The 24,121-nt window shown below is 49.5% G+C and overlaps 1 long non-coding RNA gene across 1 annotated transcript; it reads left to right on the forward strand.

The window, feature by feature from the left end:
* The first annotated feature begins 7,790 nt into the window (after positions 1-7,790).
* LOC148217243 (uncharacterized) lies at positions 7,791-10,467 on the forward strand. Its single transcript, XR_015801132.1, has 3 exons — positions 7,791-7,911; positions 9,013-9,180; positions 9,498-10,467. It is a non-coding gene; the product is annotated as an uncharacterized LOC148217243 (long non-coding RNA).
* The last annotated feature ends 13,654 nt before the right edge of the window (positions 10,468-24,121 follow it).

Consider the following 24,121-nt stretch of genomic DNA (forward strand, 5'->3'; position numbering starts at 1 on the left):
AATACTTACTGTTTTATAGCTAATGCTTGCCACCCCTCAAAATTAAGTCTTTTGATATGCATTTACATCCCTCCCTAACCATGTCCTCATCACCCTTCCCAAACTCAGCCTCATCTCCAGGCCTAGAACCTCTCCCTAGGTGAGGGACTGTCCTCGGGTAGGAGTGCTGACAGACCTGTGCATGAGCCCAGCTGCATAGCCCGTGCTAATCCCAGCCCAGCTCTAGCCTTTAAACCCACTGGGGCTTTGGTACTGGAGGCCCAGTTACAGTAACCCCTGTGGCCGTTCCGCTTCCAGGCCATCTGGGAGTTGTGATCCCCCACCCTACACCACTTTGGTGAGAAATGCATTCCTTTCTTACAATAAAGTTTTCATTTTATGTCTAAATTCAAGCATTCCGAGAAAACGTGTAGCAATTATATCAAGACAGACATGACAGGCACCAACATGAGTCTTTCATTACACACTTTTCATGCCTTCTCTCCACAGATTTCTTTGAGGCAACTCTGACTCCTTTTCTCACAGGCAGCTCCACACAGCACCGACTCCTCCTCTCCTCTGTACGACTGGCTAAACCCCAGCCTGTCCCTTCCCCAGCCACCTGAGCCTGTCTGTCCCACACACAGCATCCTCTCACCTTGTCCATCCCTTGCACGGCCACGTGTCCCTTCCTCCTCGCAGCACAGCCAGCAGGCTCCAGCCCACACTGCAGCAGGCTCTGCACCTCCAGCTGGAGCTGTGCTTAGTGAAACTGGCAGCCAGCTGACCCACGCTTTTATAACAACCAGCCTCACTGGGCAGGCAAGGCTGTTTCCACTCCTTGCTAATCAGTACAGCTGTAACTCGTTGGCAACTAGTGCCTTCTGCACTATCCTTACAAACTATTCTCCTACAGAAATGGACCGGAATTCCGCGGGGATTTTCCGGGGATTCCGGGGGGATTTTCTCGGGAATTCCGGGGGATTTTCTGGGGATTCCGGGAGGATTTTGTCGGGAATTCCGGGGGGATTTTGTCGGGGATTCCGGGGGGAATTTCTGGGGGATTCGGGGGGATTTTATCGGGGATTCCTGGGGGATATTCCCGGGGATTCCGGGGGGATTTTATCGGGGATTCTGGGCATATTTTCTCGCGGATTCCGGGGGGATTTTCTCAGGGATTCCGGGGAGATTTTATCGGGGATTCCGGGGGGATTTTTCCCGGGAAATGCGGGGGGCTTTTTCCCCGCGATTCCAGGGGGATTTTCCAGGGGATTCCAGGGGGATTTTATCGGGGATACCTGGGGGATTTTCCAGGGGATTCCTGGGGGATTTTCCCGGGGATTCCGGGGGGATTTTCACGGGGATTCCGGGGGGATTTTCACTGGGATTCCGGGGCGATTTTCTCAGGGAATTCCGGGGGATTTTCTCGGGAATTCCGGGAGGATTTTCCCGAGTATTCCGGGGGATTTTTTCGGTGGGGGATTTTTTCGGGGAGTCCGGGGGGATTTTCCCGGGGATTCCGAGGGGATATTCCCGGGGAATTCCGGGGGATTTTCTCCGCGATTCCGGGGGGATTTTCCAGGGGTTTCAGCGAGGAATTTCCCGGGGAATTCCCGGTGGATTTTCCAGGGGATTCCGGGTGGATTTTCTCGGGGATTCCGGGGGGATTTTCCCGAGTATTCCGGGGGGAATTTTTCGGGGAGTCCGGAGGGATTTTCCCGGGGTATCCGGGGTGATTTTACGAGGAATTCCGGGGGGATTTTCCCGAGTGTTCCGGGGGGGATTTCCTCGGGGATTACGAGATGATTTTCTCGGGCAATTCCGGGGGATGTTCTCGGGTATTCCGGGGCCATTATCTCGGTGATTCCGGGGAGATTTTCTCGGGGATTCCGAGATTATTTTCCCGGGGAATTCATGGGGATTTTCCCGGGGATTCCGGGGGGATATTCGCGGGGATTCCGGGGATTTCTCGGAGATTCCGGGGGGGATTTTCATGGGATTCTGGGGTATTTTCTCCTGGATTCCGGGGAATTTCCGTGGATTCCTGGGGGATTTTGCCGAGTATTTCGGGAGAATTTTCTCGGGGATTCCGGGGTGATTTTCCGGGAAATTCCGGGGGATTTTCTCGGGGATTCCGGGGGATTTTTTCGGGGAGTCCGGAGGGATTTTCCCGGGGATTCCGGGGGGGTTTTCTCGGCGATACGGGGGATATTCTCGGGGATTCCGGGATGATTTTCCCGGGGAATTCCAGGGGATTATTCCGGCGATTCCGGGGGGATTTTCTCAGCGATTGCGGGGGATTTTCTCGGGATTCCGGGGGGATTATCCCGGGAATTCTAGGGGATTTTCTCGGGGATTCCGGGGGATTTTCCCGGGGAATTCCGGGGAGATTTGCCCGGGGATTCCGAGGGATTTTCAGGGGAATCCGGGGGGATTTTCTCGGGGATTCAGGGGGGTTTTTCTCGGGGATTCAGGGGGGATTTTCCAGGGGGATTCGGGGGATTTTCTCGCGTATTCCCGGACATTTTCCTGGAGATTCCAGGGGGATTTTATCGGGGATTCGGGGGGATTATCCAGGGGATTCGGGGGTTTTTCAGGGGATTCGGGCATATTTTCCCGAGTATTACGGGCGAATTTTCTCGGGGATTCCGGGGAGATTTTCTTGGGGATTCCGGGGGGGCTTTCACAGGGATTTCTGGGGGATTTTCGCGTGGATTCCGGGGGGATTTTCTCGCGGATTCCGGGGGCTATTTTCCCGGGGATTCCGGGGGGAAATTTCTCGGGGAGTCCGGGGCGATTTTCTAGGGAATTCCGGGGATTTTCTCGGGGATTCTGGGGGGATTTTCCCGGCGATTCCGGGTTGATTTTCCCGGGGACTCCGGGGGATTTTCTCGGGGATTTCTGGAGGATTTTCCCGGGGATTCCGGGCGGATTTTCTCGTGGATTCCGGGAGGATTTTCTCTTGGATTCCGGGAGGATTTTCCCGGGGAATTCCGAGGGATTTTCTCGGGGATTCCGGGGAGATTATCCGGGGATTTCGGGGAGATTTTCTGGGGATTCCTGGGGGATTTTCTCGGGATAGCGGACGGATTATCACGGGGATTCCGGGATGAGTTTCTCGGGGAATTCAGGGGGATTTTCCAGGGGATTCCGGGGGATTTTCCCGGGGAATTCCGGGGGATTTTCTCGGGGATTCCGGGGGGTTTTTCCCGGGGATTCCCGGGGATTTTCTCTCGGATTTTTTCCGCCATTTTTCAAGCATTTTTTCCCGCAATTTTCCTGGATTTTTCCCAAATTTTCCCCATTTCTCACTGATTATTTTCCCCATTTCTCAATGATTTTTGCCCCAATTTATCAAAGATTTTTTTCCCATTTCTCACTGATGTTTTTCCCCATTTTCCCCCCATTTCTCACTGATTTTTATCCCCCATTTTCAATGATTTTTCCCCATTTCTCTCTGATTTTTGCCCATTTCACCATGATGTTTTCCCATTTCTCACTGATTTTTCCGTTGATTTTTCATGGATTTTTCCACCCATTTTTCGTGGATTTTTTCCCCATTTTTCCCCATTTCTCACTGATTTTTCCCCCATTTATCACTCCTTTTTCCCCATTTTCCCATTTCTCACTGATTTTTTCCGCCATTTTCATTGATTTTTTCCGCCATTTTTCATGGATGTTTCCCCCAATTTTCATGGCTATTTCCTGATTTTCCCCCCCATTTCTCACTGATATTTGCCCCCATTTCTCTCTGAATTATTCCCCCCATTTTTCATGCATTTTCCGCCCATTAATCACTGATTTTTTCCCCATTTCTCACCGACTTTTTTCCCATTTCTCACCGACTTTTCCCCCCATTTCTCACTGATTTTTATCCCCCACTTCTGACTGATTTTTCCCAATTTTTCGTTGATCTTTTTCCCCATTCCTCACCGATTTTTCCCCCATTTCTCTCTGATTTTTCCATCATTTTTCATGGTTTTTCCCCCCCATTTCTCACTGATTTTACCCCCTTTCTCACTGATTTTATTAATGTTTGTATTTCTATTTCTATTTCTATTTATATTTATTATTATTGTTTTGCATGTTTATGTTTATGTTTTGTTTATGTTTATGTTTATGTTTATGTTTATGTTTATGTTTATGTTTATATCTATGCAGGTTAACGTTTGTGCATGTTTATGTCTATGTTTATATTTATGCATATTTATTATTATGCCGGCGAAACGCGGGCAGGCGTTTTATGTAAACGCCTATCCGCCGGGGTCCTAGAGAGGCCGCCATCTTGAGTGTGTCCGCACTCTCAAAATGGCGGCTCGGGCGGCACCCCGGCTGACCTGCCAAAAAATGGCGGCAGAAAGGGCGGGAAAAAATCAGGACCCCGGTGTGTAGGCATAAGATGCCTGATTACATCGCCGACGCCGATCCGCTCGCCGCCAATTTTCCCGGATGTTTCAGAGCGTGCTGACAACGGCCGCGCGGTCCGCGGTGCCGCGGGCGTGAGGGCGCCGGCGGGCGCGGGGCAGGCGTTTTATGTAAACGCCTATCCGCCGGGGTCCTAGACAGGCCGCCATCTTGAGTGTGTCCGCACTCTCAAAATGGCGGCTCGGGGCGGCACCCCGCCTGACCTGCCAAAAATGGCGACAGAAAGGCGGGGAAAAAAATCAGGACCCCGGTGTGTAGGCATAAGATGCCTGATTACATCGCCGACGCCGATCCGCTCGCCGACAATTTTCCCGGCGTGTCAGAGCGTGCCGACAACGGCCGCGCGGTCCGCGGTGCCGCGGGCGTGAGGGCGCCGGCGGGCGCGGACAGGCGTTTTATGTAAACGCCTATCCGCCGGGGTCCTAGAGAGGCCGCCATCTTGAGTGTGTCCGCACTCTCAAAATGGCGCCTCGGGAGGCACTCCGGCTGACCTGCCAAAAATGGCGGCAGAAAGGGCGGGAAAAAATCAGGACCCCGGTGTGTAGGCATAAGATGCCTGATTACATCGCCGACGCCGATCCGCTCGCCGACAATTTTCCCGGACGTTTCAGAGCGTGCCGACAACGGCCCGCGCGGTCCCCGTGCCGCGGGCGTGAGGGCGCCGGCTGGGCGCGGGCAGGCGTTTTATGTAAACGCCTATCCGCCGGGGTCCTAGAGAGGCCGCCATCTTGAGCGCTGCCGCACGGCTGGGTCCCGGCCCGCGGGCCCTTCCGCCATCCTGAGAGGGGCACGGTGCAGTACCCGCCTGTGTCCACACGGCGGCAGCACTGCCGCCCAACTCAGCCGGCACTGCCGCCCTGTCAGGGACAGACAGAGAAGGGAGAGAGTTCCAAGCACCAGAGTCCCCACCCGTCATAAAATCCTCTCAATGAACGCCCCAAAAAAACCCCGACCCAAACTAAAAATGCCCTGCCTCTGACCAAATGAAAAAAAAACCTTTTATATATAGAAATCATCTATTTTTTAATATTTAATTTCTAGTCCATAATCTAGACATATTTCATATATTCAATTTAATTGCTATTCTATTTATCATATATACAATATTATTTTATTATTCATTATATACATAGATTTATATTACTAATGTTATTTCTATTTTATCTATATCCATCTATATTTGGAGGTTTCATAGTTTTTAATATTATTCTTTAAAAGCTCTGCCTCTAACCAAATAGAAACAAAACCTCGATTATTTTAAATTATATTTGAATAATTTTTCTATTTAGTTTTCATATTTATATCTGTAGATTTATATGTCTATATTGTGTAATTCTATATTTATATACTATTTAATGTAGTTTTTACTAGTATATTAATATACTAGATGCTATTTACATTCTATTATAACATACTATTTAATATAACATATTAAAATCGATAAATTATTTATATTACATATACTACATACATGTATTTTATATTTATATTTTTTTCTATAGATTTATACTTACATATATATGCATATATAGTTATAATAATTTTATGTCAGTATCTATTTTTGCATATTTGTATATTTTTGCCTATATTATTTTCAAAAAACCCTCCTCTAACCAAATAAAACCAATAAAACATTCCTTTTAAAGTCTGAATATTTATATATTTCTATTTTCATAACATAATATAATGTAATGTAATATATTTATATATTGGTTTCTTATATTTGCTTATATATTTTTATTCTTTATCTTTTCTATTTACAGTATCTATAAAAAAACCTACCTCTATCCAAACACAAGCCAATAAAACATTCCTTTTAGACTATATTTAGCTATTTTTTAAGGTTCTGTTTTTCATGTATTCTACACCCACCCCTCCCCTCTCAATGTTCTGGCACCCACCATGACCCCCCGCCATGCCCGACTCACCTGCTCCTCCAGCGCAGCCCGGCTCCCTCTCCCAGGGACCTTGGGGTGCCCCAAACCACGTCGGAGCCCCCCTCAGCCTTTTTTCCTCACCCCAAAGAAGGCACAGAACGACTCCTTTAATGAAGTTGTTTTAACAATTGTAAGGCTAGAGCTTTTGGTATCCACTGCTTGCCATCCCTTGTAAACCAATTTTTTTCTTCTTTCTTCTGCAGCTTAATAAACCTCTTTTTTTCCCCATAGTTTTCCAAATGCATGTATTACCGCATATGCATATTTAGAATCAGTAAATATATTTAATGTCTTGTCCTGCTATAATTCACAGGCTCTCACAAGCGTGTGCAGCTCTGCTGTCTGAGCTGACCAGGTGGCTGGTAACCTCCCCCCTTCCTTTAATTGCTTTCCATTCACGATAGAGTATCCTGTAAATCATGAAGAATGGGGGGAAAAATCAGTGAGAAATGGGGAAAAAAATCCCTGAAGAATGGGGGGAAAAATCAGTGAGAAATGGGGAAAAGTGGGGAAAAAATCCGTTAGAAATGGGTGGGGAAATTCCATGAAAAATGGCGAAAGAAATCAGTGAGAAATGGGGAAAAATGGGTAAAAAATCAGTGCGAAATGGGGGGGGGGGGAATCAATGAGAAATCGGGGAAAAACATAAGTAAGAAACGGGGGGGAAAAGTCCATGAAAAATGGGGAAAAATCAGTGGGAAATGGGGATAAATCTGGAAAAAATCCATGAAAAATGGGGGAAAATATCAGTGAGAAATGGGGGGAAATGGGGAAAAAGTCAGTGAGAAATGGGGAAAAATCAGTGAAAAACGGGGGGAAAACTCCATGAAGAATGGGGAAAAAAATCAGTGAGAAATGGGGAAAAAAATCCCTGAAAAATGGGGGAAAATATCAGTGAGAAATGGGAAAAAATGGGGAAAAAAATCATTGATAAATCGGGGGAAAAATCAGTGTGAAAGGGGGGGAAAAATCGGGATCGGGGACGTGGACCGGGACTGGGATCGGGGACCGGGACGGGGAAATGGGACAGGGACCGGGATCGCGGACGGGGACCTGGGACAGGGACCGGAACCGGGATCGGGGACGGGGACTGGAGACAGGGACCGGGACCGGGATTGGGGACTGGGACCAGGACCGTGATCGGGTTCCGGGACGGGGAACTGGGACTGGGACCAGGATCGGGGACCGGAACCGGGGACTGGGACCGGGACCAGGACTGGGGACGGGGACTGGGGACAGTGACCGGGACTGCAATCGGCACCGCCCCCCGAACCGCTCCCGGAACCGCTCCCCGGGCTACCCCGGCACGGCGACCGGGAACGCCCCCGGCACCGCCCCGGCACCGCCCCCGGTGCCGCCCCCGGCACTGCCCCGGCACCGCCCCGGGTAGCGCCCCCGGCACCGCCCCCGGGGCGGGCCGCCGAACGCACGCGATGACGCGCGGGGGGCGGGACGGCGCGGGGCGGTGACGCGCTTCATGCCAGGAGCAGGGCCCGGGTGCGACGAAGACGGGAGCGGGACGACCCGATACCGCGCGGGGCCGCGCGCCCGGCGGAGCCCGGCCCGCTGGGTAGGGGCCGCCAATGGCACCGGGGCTTCTGCTTCGGCTTCTGTCCGTGTCGGCGGGGAGGCCCCAGCCAGCGGTACCCCTCTCCCTCGGCGACACGGGCGTGGAACTCGGCATCGGGCGCTGCATCGCCGTGGACAGCAGGGGGCGCACGGGTACCGATACTGCCATGGGGCCCGGCGCTGCTCTCCTGCTCCGCCGCCAGGCGGCGCTGCGCTGCCGTCCTGCCGCGCCTCCGGGCACGCTCGGTTTCCTCGGGACCCCGGGCCCCGCCTGTCCCGCCGCTGCGGAGGCGGGGGATGCTTTATGGGACTGCCCGAGCTGGCAGTGCCGGGTCTGGGGCGTTGGGGCGCGCCTTGGGGGGCTGCGGGTGCGCTCGTTTCCTCTTCTGCATGGCCTTCTGTGTGAGCATCTCTCGTTGCGACTGCTCTTGGAGAGTCAAACCCCTCCTCCTAAGTGGTCTCAGGAGCCTGGCAGGGTGAGTTTTGTTTCACAGGGGAAAGGGCCACTGGTCGTGTCCAGAGACCTGTGCACCCAGCCAGGTTTCTGCCTGATAAAATTCCAAATGGATGAGGATTTCTCCCAGCCCCAAGCTGCCCCCACCTGTAACCCTGGCTGCCTTTGGGGTGCCCAAAGCCTCCTCTGTGCAGATCTCAGGAACCTGGGAGGGGTGAACAATGTTGCACAGGGAAAAACCCCACAGATTTTATCTCCGGGCCTGGGGCCAGGAGCAGGCATTTGCGTGCTATAATTCCAGAAGGAGCACGGTGTCTCCCAGACCCAAGCCGCATCCAGCTGTGACCCAGCTGCTCTTGGAGTGCCAAAAGCCTCCTCGTAGCTGATCTCAGGAACCCTGGAAGGGTGAGTTTGGTTTCACAGGGAAAAGGCCTCAGTTTGTGTCCAGAGATCAAATAAGGGACTCTGCTTTTCCTCTAGTTCTCCTTCCTGTTTTCACCTGGGCTACAAGGATGGGCATGGCCTGTATTTCTCATATCAAAGTGATGTTACTAAATTTGTCCAGAAGTTCTGATTGTTATTTTTATTAGTAGTAGTAATTTTCTGATAGAAAACACTCTCATTTTGCCTTTCCCACGTTGTTTCCAGGTGCTGCCCAGGATGGACATCTGTGGTCTCAGACAGTGATTCCCGAGGAGCAAGGAAAGCCTTTTCCTCACCTGTACAGTTCAGGTGGATGGGACAGAATTGGTGTGGCCTGACAAGGCAGGAAAAGCTGTCTGTGTTCTGGAGTGCCTTGAAAGCTTTCTCCGTCAGGTTTGGAAGGGGTTTCTCTTTGGGATTTCTTGTGATGCAGCACCACGGGTATCCCTTTGTGCCAAGTCCAGTGCTAAAGGATTGAAGAACTGACAAGTGGGGTCTGGGATGAAAATGCCGCTAATAAAATTAAGCAAAGAATACAATAAGAGAAATGAGCATCCTTTTAATAGTTAGGAATAAAAATGCTGGAAAAGGGCACTCTGAATTGGTGTCACTTGTCATGGATAAAACCCCAGAGTGAGGAATCAGAGCAGAAGTTGAGAGCTGGAATCCTTCTGCAGTCGACTTAATTTTCTTTTCCTCCTCTCTTTCAGGACAGGAAGAATCACGACTCTCCTGCCATCTTTGCCAAGAGCTGTGGTGTTTGATCAGCCAAAGCCCAGAGGCTTCAGCACCAGAGGTCTGAGCCTGGAGGGCTCCTGGTGCTGCCCGTGCTGTGGGCTATGTCAGAGGATGCAGGGTTCCTCTTTGCCTCCCTGCTGGGATTAACTGCCATGGGAATGTGGGATCTGGGTGAAACTCCAGCTCTCCTGGTGTTCAGGGGAGCAAGGTCTGAGGGACTCCTCTCTGGGGATGTGCGGTGAAGGACTGAATAGTGTGGAAGGAGAGTATTTATAAACTGTATCACTGTTTCTCCCAAAATTGGGGTGGAGCGGTGATGGGGGCGGTTGGGTTTGGTCTGGGCCTGTTATTCTTTGTGCAATTTTTAAATTCTCTTGTATGATTTACTGTCCGGTATCTTTCTAACAAAAGCTGACATAAATTTAGATTAAGGATTAGAACTTGGGTCCATTCATTGCAAACATTTGACAAGGCTGGAGGACTGGGGTGGTGACTGCTCTCAGGAAAGGTTACTTATTAATACTGTGTCAGATTTCCCGCAGTGACTGTCAGGCCTGCATGGCTGTGAGTTCGTGCTCTTCTCACTGGGGAAATAAGTTCAGCAAAATTAGAAATGTTAGAAAAATCCAGCCAAAAATTCCACCTCTGTACCCCCTAAGTTTTCCCAGTTTTTCCCAGCTAGGAGCTGCACAGAAGTCAGGCAGGGGAAGTGACAACAGGGAACAGCTGAAAAATTCAAAGGCACAAAGAGGAAAGGGGAAAGGTTTCAGAAAACAATTCTATGGTCTAAGAATAATTTCTGATTCCCTACTGAGAAGAACACGAACTCACAGCCATTCAGGCCTGACAGTCCCCTGCAGTGAGAGCTCAGCACACATCCACAGAGGCAAGTCCAGCATCTTAAATGAAAAAATAAAAATAAAAACCAGAAGAAAAAGGTGATTTCTTTTGCTTCAGAGTTATTTCAAGTTCTTAAAGCCCAAGCAACATTTGCTCTTGATTTTGGTTGGGTGAATCATGAGCAGTGGGCACGGGTCATGCCATTCATTGAGCAGAAAACCCGGGGTCATTTAGAGGGGACACAAGAACTGTTTGTGTAGCGACCTCGGGCTGCAGAGGGGCAGGAGAAAGGCCAAGGGAGCTCCCTGGGGCCACCAGGGCCTGTGGGGAACAGAATGGACGCTTGGATGACCAGTGGAGGTGAGGAGTGGATCTGAGTTCATCTACAGGGAAATAAGGAGGGGATACTCTGGAGTGAAAAGCTGAGGTGATGAGTTCACCCACCTGGGCACGAGTTGTGTTTGCACAAAGTGGGAACAGAGGTGAAGGTCAATCCAAAGTCGATCCTGCTTGACCTCTGAATTCCAGGATAAGTTTTACAAGCTGCCAAATGAGGGAGTAAAAATACACAAAAATGAAACCGAGAGCATTCATGAGGTTCCTGGGAGTCCATTACACTGTTGTCATAGAATTCTTAATGAGTTTTGAGCTTTTAATGACAACAATTCAGTACTTTCTTTGGATTATTCACTGTGTAGGATTTGGGGTTTATCTGGATTTTAAAGGCGTCGTGGTGGCCCTGACACTGCTCAGGAGCTGGTAGGAAAAGCAGGGTCAGAGCTCCTGGCAGGCACAGGGTGTTTTTCCCAGAGTGGACTGTGGAGGAATTGTTTGGGCCTTGGATTGTCCCTCTGGGTGATGCCAGTTGCTGTGATTTGTGTAATTCCATACATTTAACTCCCAATACTTGCCAGCCCAGGAGCTTGAGCTGACAGGGCAGCACACAGATTGTTCTCTGTGCTGTGCCCCGATTTGGGGTTGGCTGTCAGCTTTGCTAGCTCCCGTGAATTATGCCCATAGCCCCGAATTCCCTGCTCAATTCCCACTGCCATAACCTCACAGCGCCTCATGGAGTGGGGATATACTGTGGCAGGAAGCTCAGCAGCATCGGCACAGGGACAGGTGTATATTCCAAAGAATTTGCTGTTTCAAACCCTCATCCCCCAGCCCCGCCGATGTCCCTGGGGGGCACTTGACAGAGTTACCTGGATTTCAGCTGATTTCACCCCCCCGAGCTCGGGCTCCAGGTGATCTTTTCAAGCAGGAGAAGGCAGGGGCCGGAGGCGCTCGTGGCCCGTGCCGAGGCAGTCCCTGGGGCCACGAGAGGACATCTCTCCCTGCAGAATTTCAGTTCTTTCCAGAGCCTCAGCAGTGACAGAGGACAAAGAGGAAGATGAGGAGGAGGAAGAAGGGGGAGAGGGTTTGAGAGGAGGGGAAGCCCAAATCCGTGCTGTGTGCGGAGCTCCGACAGCACGCTGCAGCCCGCAGCTCAGTGTGAGCACGGGGCAGAGGAGGCGATTTCTGGGCATTCAATCACCCTGAGGCGGGCCCGGCACCGCCCCTGCAGCACCGTCCCCAGCACAGCTCGGTGCCGCTCCGGGATCACCCGGCCCCGCCCCCGGTGCCGCCTGGGACCACTGGGGACCGCCCCTAAAGCACCGCCCCGGCCCCGCCCGGTCCCGTCCCCGGGACCTCCGTGCCCCGCCTCGCCAAGCCCCGGCTCCGCCCCGAGCCTGCCCGGGCTGCGCCGGGACCATCGCTGGCGGCCCCGCCCCTCTCCCCCGGGCCGAAGCGGGCTGAAGGAGATGTCCGCACGATTGGAAACGCCGCCGAAAATCGCACCCGTGGGATCGGTGTCGGCGTCGTGCGCAGGCATCCCACTAGAGCGAGCGGGCTCCTTGCTGTGCCCCCCTCCTTTTGCAGCCAGAGTTAGAAGGTCGGGGAGCGACACCCGAGCCGCCATCTTGGGAGAGGCAGGCGCGCAGTACCGCGCTCTGCCCACAGGGTGGCGCTTGGGAGACAGGCAAGGGATGGAATCAAGGAGTGTCCCAATCCTTGAGGAAATCCCCCAGAATGAACGCCCCAAAAAACCCCGACCAGAACTGAGAAACCTCCTGCCTCTGTATGAGTGCAAAGGGTGTGCAAGGAGTGTGCAAATAGTGTGCATTAGCAATCGATCGGCAGGCATTGGCAATCGACCGCCGATCTAATCGATCGGCAGGCGCGATCAATCGATCGCCGATCTAATCGATCGGCAGGCATTAGCAATCGATCGCCGATCTAATCGCTCGGCAGGCATTAGCAATCGATCGCCAATCTAATCGATCGGCAGGCATTAGCAATCGATCGCCGATCTAATCGATCGGCAGGCGCGATCAATCGATCGCCGATCTAATCGATCGGCAGGCATTAGCAATCGATCGCCGATCTAATCGATCGGCAGGCGCGATCAATCGATCGCCGATCTAATCGATCGGCAGGCATTAGCAATCGATCGCCGATCTAATCGATCGGCAGGCGCGATCAATCGATCGCCGATCTAATCGATCGGCAGGCATTAGCAATCGATCGCCGATCTAATCGATCGGCAGGCGCGATCAATCGATCGCCGATCTAATCGATCGGCAGGCGCGAGCAATCGATCGCCGATCTAATCGATCGGCAGGCATTAGCAATCGATCGCCGATCTAATCGATCGGCAGGCGCGATCAATCGATCGCCGATCTAATCGATCGGCACGCATTAGCTATCGATCGCCGATCTGATTTTTCCCGCCATTTTTCATGGATTTTTTCCCCCATTTCTTACTGATTTTTCCCCAATTTTTCATGCATTTTTTCCCGCAATTTTCGTGGATTTTTCCCCACATTTTCCCCATTTCTCACTGATTTTTTTTTCCCCCATTTCTCAATGATTTGTTTCCCCAATTTATCAAAGATTTTTTTTCCCCATTTCACCATGATGTTTCCCCCATTTCTCACTGATTTTTTCCCCCATTTCTCACTGATTTTTTCCCCCCATTTTTCCATGGATATTTCCCGATTTTCCCCCCCATTGCTCACTGATTTTTGCCCCCATTTCTCTCTGAATTTTCCCCCCATTTTCCATGCATTTTTCCCCCCATTAATCACTGATTTTTTTTCCCCATTTATCACTGATATTTGCCCCCATTTCTCTCTGAATTTTTCCTTCCATTTTTCATGCATTTTTCCGCCCATTAATCACTGATTTTCTCCCCATTTATCACTGATTATTGCCCCCATTTTTCACTTACTTTTTCCCCACAGCATCGGCCACCACAGCACGAGCAACAACAGCTCGCTCTGTTCCCGCCATTGCCCATGGATTGTTTGCCTGTTTTCCATGGATTTTTTTTCCCCATTTCTCACTGATTTCCGCCCCCCCCCCCCCCCATTTCTCACTGAATATTCCCCCATTTTTCATCGACTTTTCCCCCATTTACCACTGATTTTTCCCCCATTTCTCGCTGATTTTGTCCCAAATTTTCCCCCATTTCTCATTGATTTTTTTCCCTGTTTCTCACTGATTTTTCCCCCATTTCTTAATGACTTTTCCCGCCATTCGTCACGGATTTTTTCCCCCATTTCTCACTGATTTTTTCCCCATTTCTCAATTATTTTTTCCCCCACTTTTCCCCGTTTCTCACTGATTTATTCCCCCATTTTTCATGGATTTTTTTTCCCCCATTTCTCACTGATTTTTTTCCCCATTTTTCAAAGATTCCCCCCCCCGTTTTTCACTGATTTTTCTCCATTTCTCACTGATTTTCCCACCATTTTTCATGTGGTTTTTTTCCATTTCTCACTGATGTTTTACCCCATTCTTATTACCATTCTCATAGCTCTATTTTATATTTATACATATTCTTATATTTGCATTATTTCTGTTATACACTAGATTTTTCATAGATATTTGCTACTTAGATTTCATTATATTTTACATGTATACCAATCTATTTCTATTCTTTATATTTTATTTTTATATTAGCTATAAAAACCGTGCCTCTACCCAAATAAAAAGCATTTAAACATTCCTTTTAGACTATATTTAGGTATTTTTTATGGTTCTGTTTTTCATGCATTCTACACCCACCCCTCCCTCTCAATGTTCTGGCACCCAGCATGACCCCCCCCCCCCCCCCCCCCCCATGCCCGACTCACCTGCTCCTCCAGCGCAGCCCGGCTCCCTTTCCCAGGGACCTTGGGGTGCCCCAAACCACGTCGGAGCCCCCAGTCTCCACACCCTCCCCCTCCGTAGGGAACGGGAATGGGATGGGGAGCACACAGGACAAGAAAGGAACACAAAAGACACACTGGACAGAGAGAAGAAAAGGGCTGGAAGCTGGATATGAGGATGAAAGTGGAGCAGCAACAAACCTCAGGACTCTTGACTACAGAGTGTGGCTGCTGAACGTCTCAAAAAAAAACCCCCAGCTCCAACACAACATGCTGTGCTCACGGCTCGGCCTGGGACTCATCAGTGAACATCTCTCTCTTGCCAGGGCCATAAAGCCCCCGAGAAAACACGAGGTGAGGTTGATGTGCTCCGGCTTTGCTCCTGCTCAGCCCTAACCCCAGCCCCTGCTGCCAGTGAGCACCCTGATCTCTGAACCTCTTCTCAGCTTGTTTGTACGCTTCCAAATTCCTTCCTCTTTCCTCAAGCTTCATCTGTTTCCTGGCATTGGGAGAATGACAAGTGTTTAGCACAGCGCAATGAATACAACAGTCTCATTTTCAGAAGACACAACTGAACGAGAACCGACAGCAGCACTGCTTCGAGACAATCTGGGCACACGTTTCCCTTCCAGCAATCTGAGCGTTCTTTTGTGTCACGCCTGAAATTCTGAAAATGGTTTTTTGAGAAAAATTATCCATAACTAGAAAACAATCAAACCAAATAAATAGAACCCCTAGGATATAATAACAGCCCATATACTACAACACTCCAATTCTAATATTAATAAGAAAACAGAAATTAGCTACACAGCATTACCTCAAACAAACACTACATACTGGCAAGAATCAAAGCCACCACAAAATAATTCAAAAACTACCCTATGCCTTATGCTACAGCCTAGAACGCCATCGGCAAACCTTATCAAGGTATCCTTTAAAAACAACGCCCCACCAAAAACAAAAACAACACAAAACGCCATTCAAGAACTCCCTTATCAACACCTGAATGAAAAAACATGGCATTAGATAAATAGACCATAGCCCTTATCATACACCATCTACAAACAAAATAAAGCTATACCATACATCCTCGAAAACCACCTTCAAAGCACGACATTAGAAAAAAAAACTTTCCAGAATTAAAAGCTGTATCTAACAAAAGCCGTCTGATAAAATTAACAACCAAGCCCCCACCATCAGAGCTGCCCCTACTAAACTCCCCATCGTACATATGAAAAATCAGTTTTAAAAACCTACTTCAATTCATTCTGCCTCAAATACAAAGCCATCCAGAAAGTTACCTTCACTCAAAAACAAAAGCGCACGTAGTAAATAACATTAAAAAATAAATCAGCACACTACACACCACAAGCATAAAATATTGAATTAAAACCAAAAATACCCCTATTCATTAAAGAGCCCAGCCGCAAGCTATATTTAACTATAACTTCGTGCAAACGTACACATATCATTAAAATAGATTTCTTTCAGAATACAACTGATGATCTAAAATAGTAAAATGGCCGAGAACGATATTATAATAGGATATCCTCGATCATCCTCCCGCAAATTCTCTCCACTGTATTGTCCGACACACACCGGAAAAAAAAATCCAGTTTTTACTTTTTTCAGCTAACTTCTCATTTATTAGCTGAGAGGAATGTTGAATTTGTCTTTACAAATGAGCTGTGGATCAGCCTGTAGATAAGGCTAGCACTGAGAGATAAAAGAAACAATGGGATGGATTCCACTGATTGATGAATGGAAAGAGATAGTTGCCTTTACAAACAAACTGCAGGGCTGCTGATAAATGAAATTGGATATCGAAAGATGAAAGAAGCAACGGGGGGAAACGATGAATTCTATAAGAATTAAAAATTAAAAGGGAGGGTTATACATTAGAGGGGAATTTCAGGTATCAGGCGTTCCGGGAAGTCTGTGCCTCTCAAGTACCTCAGCCAATGGGAAAAGAGAGAGGGAAATGCGGCCGGGAAAATAGGATAAAAAGGAGGCTGCGTCCTCCAAAAATTTGAGAGATCCCAGGGGAATGTCCCATGGCCTCTCCCTTTATTCGAATAAAGCAAAAAGGACTCCTCTGTTTCCTTTTTGGACATAAACCGCTGGTGTTTGTGGATTAATTTTCCTGACATTTAGCAACATATTGTCAAAAAAAAAAAAAAAAAAAAAAAAAAAAAAAAAAAAAAGTGATCCAGAAGAGGGCAACATTGACAGCCATTCCAAGACAGGATGAACAAATGCTTTCACATTGACAGAGGATGCTGCGATGTTCTGAGAACAGAAGATAGAATAAAATAAAGGAAGATGATGTTACAAGACAGAAAAGGGTAAAATAAAAGGAGTACCTGAGACTGGGGGGCGGGGGGGAAGAAAATGGGGAAATATTAATTGCTACACACTAGGTACAAATGCTTTTTACAAGTAATTTATGAGAAGCAAGCTAAAAGCGTCTTACTGCTGCTAGTGATATCATGCTCCAAGCTCTGCTAATAATTCCTATTTCTAGCAATAGTTAAATTGAACTCACTACATTCCAACTATTTTTCTGCTTGTTTAGATGGCAGATCCGTTTGGAACACACCTTCGTATAGCAAATTCTATGCCCAGGTAGGGACCTCTCAGTTCTTCCATAAAACATTTTCTTCTGCATTATGGCAAGCCTTTGTTTTAGCTTGACAGCTTTCTTGAAACTTCAATTTACGCATGTATCCAAAGACATTTGCAATTCCAGAAATCGGTAGGCACATCATATGGAAAGTAAATAACATTCTCGAGAGGGAGTTGCTTTGTTACTGAGGGGATGAAAAGCAAGGCTAGAGCTAGTAGAACTACCCAAGAAATTGGACTTAACGCAGCTTTTACAAGGCTCAAAGTAGCCATACCGAGATGTTTGAGCTAAAAGCCCCAGTTACCAGACTTACAGGCCTAATAGTTATCACCACACCACATTCCCTGGTTGCAGTATTTTTAACAGCAGTGCAGAACGCTACTGAAAATTATTTTTAGGTTGAATTGTTCTCTCCCCTCACTGCCTGTGTAGCTGTTAGAGGCTTCCAGGAGGCTGGGGAAGCAGACTGCTGGTTTCACTTCCAGACAGGTCACTTCCGTGGTCTGCTGGAGGGCACTTTGAAGCCCGTGGCCTTTTCTTGCTCTATTGTATCTGACAACTTTCCTCCCCCACGTCTGTTTTTTTAGCGGGCAGCATTTTTGGAGGGCCAGTCAAAGACCTCAGGCTCCGAGAGAATTCGTCTGCTTTGCTCTGTTTATGTGTGCAACAGATGGGAGCAGCAACTAAGTCAAGTAGTAACTTCTGAGCTGCCCAGTTATCAGTAAACCAAAATATTCTTTTGTGACTCTCGCCAGACGAACATATCATCCTATCCGAGTCACACACTGCCCCTCTGGCATTTTCCAGTCAGACAAAGAATTCCTGGCCCCTTCCTTGCATGAACCTCAGCTCTCCACCTTGTTCCAGAAAGAGTTCTAGATCCAAGGCCCAGTGAGCCAGCTACCCTTTGCTGCCCTGAGCAGTATGGAAACAGCCAAGCCCCAGCCCTGCAGCCCTGCCTAACTCGCCTTTGCCTCCCAAACCTGAACCTTTTCCTTGGCTGTGGCATCCTCACTCATGCAATCCTGAAGACAAAAATCTGATTTGGCAGGTGAGGCCGTTTCTAACGCAAAAGCTTCACCAAGGTTTCTCTTCCATCTTCAGCCTTAAACAGTCCTCTCCTCCTCAGACAGCCCCCACCTCCAGCCTTTAGCTGTAAATACTTACTGTTTTATAGCTAATGCTTGCCACCCCTCAAAATTAAGTCTTTTGATATGCATTTACATCCCTCCCTAACCATGTCCTCATCACCCTTCCCAAACTCAGCCTCATCTCCAGGCCTAGAACCTCTCCCTAGGTGAGGGACTGTCCTCGGGTAGGAGTGCTGACAGACCTGTGCATGAGCCCAGCTGCATAGCCCGTGCTAATCCCAGCCCAGCTCTAGCCTTTAAACCCACTGGGGCTTTGGTACTGGAGGCCCAGTTACAGTAACCCCTGTGGCCGTTCCGCTTCCAGGCCATCTGGGAGTTGTGATCCCCCACCCTACACCACTTTGGTGAGAAATGCATTCCTTTCTTACAATAAAGTTTTCATTTTATGTCTAAATTCAAGCATTCCGAGAAAACGTGTAGCAATTATATCAAGACAGACATGACAGGCACCAACATGAGTCTTTCATTACACACTTTTCATGCCTTCTCTCCACAGATTTCTTTGAGGCAACTCTGACTCCTTTTCTCACAGGCAGCTCCACACAGCACCGACTCCTCCTCTCCTCTGTACGACTGGCTAAACCCCAGCCTGTCCCTTCCCCAGCCACCTGAGCCTGTCTGTCCCACACACAGCATCCTCTCACCTTGTCCATCCCTTGCACGGCCACGTGTCCCTTCCTCCTCGCAGCACAGCCAGCAGGCTCCAGCCCACACTGCAGCAGGCTCTGCACCTCCAGCTGGAGCTGTGCTTAGTGAAACTGGCAGCCAGCTGACCCACGCTTTTATAACAACCAGCCTCACTGGGCAGGCAAGGCTGTTTCCACTCCTTGCTAATCAGTACAGCTGTAACTCGTTGGCAACTAGTGCCTTCTGCACTATCCTTACAAACTATTCTCCTACAGAAATGGACCGGAATTCCGCGGGGATTTTCCGGGGATTCCGGGGGGATTTTCTCGGGAATTCCGGGGGGATTTTCTGGGGATTCCGGGAGGATTTTGTCGGGAATTCCGGGGGGATTTTGTCGGGGATTCCGGGGGGAATTTCTGGGGGATTCCGGGGGGATTTTATCGGGGATTCCTGGGGGATATTCCCGGGGATTCCGGGGGGATTTTATCGGGGATTCTGGGCATATTTTCTCGCGGATTCCGGGGGGATTTTCTCAGGGATTCCGGGGAGATTTTATCGGGGATTCCGGGGGGATTTTTCCCGGGAAATGCGGGGGGCTTTTTCCCCGCGATTCCAGGGGGATTTTCCAGGGGATTCCAGGGGGATTTTATCGGGGATACCTGGGGGATTTTCCAGGGGATTCCTGGGGGATTTTCCCGGGGATTCCGGGGGGATTTTCACGGGGATTCCGGGGGGATTTTCACTGGGATTCCGGGGCGATTTTCTCAGGGAATTCCGGGGGATTTTCTCGGGAATTCCGGGAGGATTTTCCCGAGTATTCCGGGGGGATTTTTTCGGGGAGTCCGGGGGGATTTTCCCGGGGATTCCGAGGGGATATTCCCGGGGAATTCCGGGGGGATTTTCTCCGCGATTCCGGGGGGATTTTCCAGGGTTTTCAGCGAGGAATTTCCCGGGGAATTCCCGGTGGATTTTCCAGGGGATTCCGGGTGGATTTTCTCGGGGATTCCGGGGGGATTTTCCCGAGTATTCCGGGGGGAATTTTTCGGGGAGTCCGGAGGGATTTTCCCGGGGTATCCGGGGTGATTTTACGAGGAATTCCGGGGGGATTTTCCCGAGTGTTCCGGGGGGATTTCCTCGGGGATTACGAGATGATTTTCTCGGGCAATTCCGGGGGATGTTCTCGGGTATTCCGGGGCCATTATCTCGGTGATTCCGGGGAGATTTTCTCGGGGATTCCGAGATTATTTTCCCGGGGAATTCATGGGGATTTTCCCGGGGATTCCGGGGGGATATTCGCGGGGATTCCGGGGGATTTTCTCGGAGATTCCGGGGGGATTTTCATGGGGATTCTGGGGTATTTTCTCCTGGATTCCGGGGAATTTTCCGTGGATTCCTGGGGGATTTTGCCGAGTATTTCGGGAGAATTTTCTCGGGGATTCCGGGGTGATTTTCCCGGGAAATTCCGGGGGATTTTCTCGGGGATTCCGGGGGATTTTTTCGGGGAGTCCGGAGGGATTTTCCCGGGGATTCCGGGGGGGTTTTCTCGGCGATACCGGGGGGATATTCTCGGGGATTCCGGGATGATTTTCCCGGGGAATTCCAGGGGATTATTCCGGCGATTCCGGGGGGATTTTCTCAGCGATTGCGGGGGGATTTTCTCGGGGATTCCGGGGGGATTATCCCGGGGAATTCTAGGGGATTTTCTCGGGGATTCCGGGGGGATTTTCCCGGGGAATTCCGGGGAGATTTGCCCGGGGATTCCGAGGGATTTTCAGGGGAATCCGGGGGGATTTTCTCGGGGATTCAGGGGGGTTTTTCTCGGGGATTCAGGGGGGATTTTCCAGGGGATTCCGGGGGGATTTTCTCGCGTATTCCCGGGGCATTTTCCTGGAGATTCCAGGGGGATTTTATCGGGGATTCCGGGGGGATTATCCAGGGGATTCCGGGGGGTTTTTCCAGGGGATTCCGGGCATATTTTCCCGAGTATTACGGGCGAATTTTCTCGGGGATTCCGGGGAGATTTTCTTGGGGATTCCGGGGGGGCTTTCACAGGGATTTCTGGGGGATTTTCGCGTGGATTCCGGGGGGATTTTCTCGCGGATTCCGGGGGCTATTTTCCCGGGGATTCCGGGGGAAATTTCTCGGGGAGTCCGGGGCGATTTTCTAGGGGAATTCCGGGGGATTTTCTCGGGGATTCTGGGGGGATTTTCCCGGCGATTCCGGGTTGATTTTCCCGGGGACTCCGGGGGATTTTCTCGGGGATTTCTGGAGGATTTTCCCGGGGATTCCGGGCGGATTTTCTCGTGGATTCCGGGAGGATTTTCTCTTGGATTCCGGGAGGATTTTCCCGGGGAATTCCGAGGGATTTTCTCGGGGATTCCGGGGAGATTATCCCGGGGATTTCGGGGAGATTTTCTGGGGGATTCCTGGGGGATTTTCTCGGGGATAGCGGACGGATTATCACGGGGATTCCGGGATGAGTTTCTCGGGGAATTCAGGGGGATTTTCCAGGGGATTCCGGGGGGATTTTCCCGGGGAATTCCGGGGGATTTTCTCGGGGATTCCGGGGGGTTTTTCCCGGGGATTCCCGGGGATTTTCTCTCGGATTTTTTCCGCCATTTTTCAAGCATTTTTTCCCGCAATTTTCCTGGATTTTTCCCAAATTTTCCCCATTTCTCACTGATTATTTTCCCCATTTCTCAATGATTTTTGCCCCAATTTATCAAAGATTTTTTTCCCCATTTCTCACTGATGTTTTTCCCCATTTTCCCCCCATTTCTCACTGATTTTTATCCCCCATTTTTCAATGATTTTTCCCCATTTCTCTCTGATTTTTGCCCCATTTCACCATGATGTTTTCCCCATTTCTCACTGATTTTTCCGTTGATTTTTCATGGATTTTTCCACCCATTTTTCGTGGATTTTTTCCCCATTTTTCCCCATTTCTCACTGATTTTTTCCCCCATTTATCACTCCTTTTTCCCCATTTTTCCCCATTTCTCACTGATTTTTTCCGCCATTTTTCATTGATTTTTTCCGCCATTTTTCATGGATGTTTCCCCCAATTTTCATGGCTATTTCCTGATTTTCCCCCCCATTTCTCACTGATATTTGCCCCCATTTCTCTCTGAATTATTCCCCCCATTTTTCATGCATTTTCCCGCCCATTAATCACTGATTTTTTCCCCATTTCTCACCGACTTTTTTCCCCATTTCTCACCGACTTTTCCCCCCATTTCTCACTGATTTTTATCCCCCACTTCTGACTGATTTTTCCCAATTTTTCGTTGATCTTTTTCCCCATTCCTCACCGATTTTTCCCCCATTTCTCTCTGATTTTTCCATCATTTTTCATGGTTTTTCCCCCCCATTTCTCACTGATTTTACCCCCTTTCTCACTGATTTTATTAATGTTTGTATTTCTATTTCTATTTCTATTTATATTTATTATTATTGTTTTGCATGTTTATGTTTATGTTTATGTTTATGTTTATGTTTATGTTTATGTTTATGTTTATGTTTATATCTATGCAGGTTAACGTTTGTGCATGTTTATGTCTATGTTTATATTTATGCATATTTATTATTATGCCGGCGAACGCGGGCAGGCGTTTTATGTAAACGCCTATCCGCCGGGGTCCTAGAGAGGCCGCCATCTTGAGTGTGTCCGCACTCTCAAAATGGCGGCTCGGGCGGCACCCCGGCTGACCTGCCAAAAATGGCGGCAGAAAGGGCGGGAAAAAATCAGGACCCCGGTGTGTAGGCATAAGATGCCTGATTACATCGCCGACGCCGATCCGCTCGCCGACAATTTTCCCGGATGTTTCAGAGCGTGCTGACAACGGCCGCGCGGTCCGCGGTGCCGCGGGCGTGAGGGCGCCGGCGGGCGCGGGCAGGCGTTTTATGTAAACGCCTATCCGCCGGGGTCCTAGACAGGCCGCCATCTTGAGTGTGTCCGCACTCTCAAAATGGCGGCTCGGGCGGCACCCCGCCTGACCTGCCAAAAATGGCGACAGAAAGGGCGGGAAAAAATCAGGACCCCGGTGTGTAGGCATAAGATGCCTGATTACATCGCCGACGCCGATCCGCTCGCCGACAATTTTCCCGGACGTGTCAGAGCGTGCCGACAACGGCCGCGCGGTCCGCGGTGCCGCGGGCGTGAGGGCGCCGGCGGGGCGCGGACAGGCGTTTTATGTAAACGCCTATCCGCCGGGGTCCTAGAGAGGCCGCCATCTTGAGTGTGTCCGCACTCTCAAAATGGCGCCTCGGGAGGCACTCCGGCTGACCTGCCAAAAATGGCGGCAGAAAAGGGCGGGAAAAAATCAGGACCCCGGTGTGTAGGCATAAGATGCCTGATTACATCGCCGACGCCGATCCGCTCGCCGACAATTTTCCCGGACGTTTCAGAGCGTGCCGACAACGGCCGCGCGGTCCCCGGTGCCGCGGGCGTGAGGGCGCCGGCGGGCGCGGGCAGGCGTTTTATGTAAACGCCTATCCGCCGGGGTCCTAGAGAGGCCGCCATCTTGAGCGCTGCCGCACGGCTGGGTCCCGGCCCGCGGGCCCTTCCGCCATCCTGAGAGGGGCACGGTGCAGTACCCGCCTGTGTCCACACGGCGGCAGCACTGCCGCCCAACTCAGCCCGGCACTGCCGCCCTGTCAGGGACAGACAGAGAAGGGAGAGAGTTCCAAGCACCAGAGTCCCCACCCGTCATAAAATCCTCTCAATGAACGCCCCAAAAAAACCCCGACCCAAACTAAAAATGCCCTGCCTCTGACCAAATGAAAAAAAAACCTTTTATATATAGAAATCATCTATTTTTTAATATTTAATTTCTAGTCATAATCTAGACATATTTCATATATTCAATTTAATTGCTATTCTATTTATCATATATACAATATTATTTTATTATTCATTATATACATAGATTTATATTACTAATGTTATTTCTATTTTATCTATATCCATCTATATTTGGAGGTTCATAGTTTTTAATATTATTTCTTTAAAAGCTCTGCCTCTAACCAAATAGAAACAAAAACCTCGATTATTTTAAATTATATTTGAATATATTTTTCTATTTAGTTTTCATATTTATATCTGTAGATTTATATGTCTATATTGTGTATTCTATATTTATATACTATTTAATGTA

Source organism: Sturnus vulgaris, unplaced genomic scaffold (assembly GCF_052056855.1).
Source record: "Sturnus vulgaris isolate bStuVul1 unplaced genomic scaffold, bStuVul1.hap1 Scaffold_900, whole genome shotgun sequence".
Classification (NCBI taxonomy): domain Eukaryota; kingdom Metazoa; phylum Chordata; class Aves; order Passeriformes; family Sturnidae; genus Sturnus; species Sturnus vulgaris.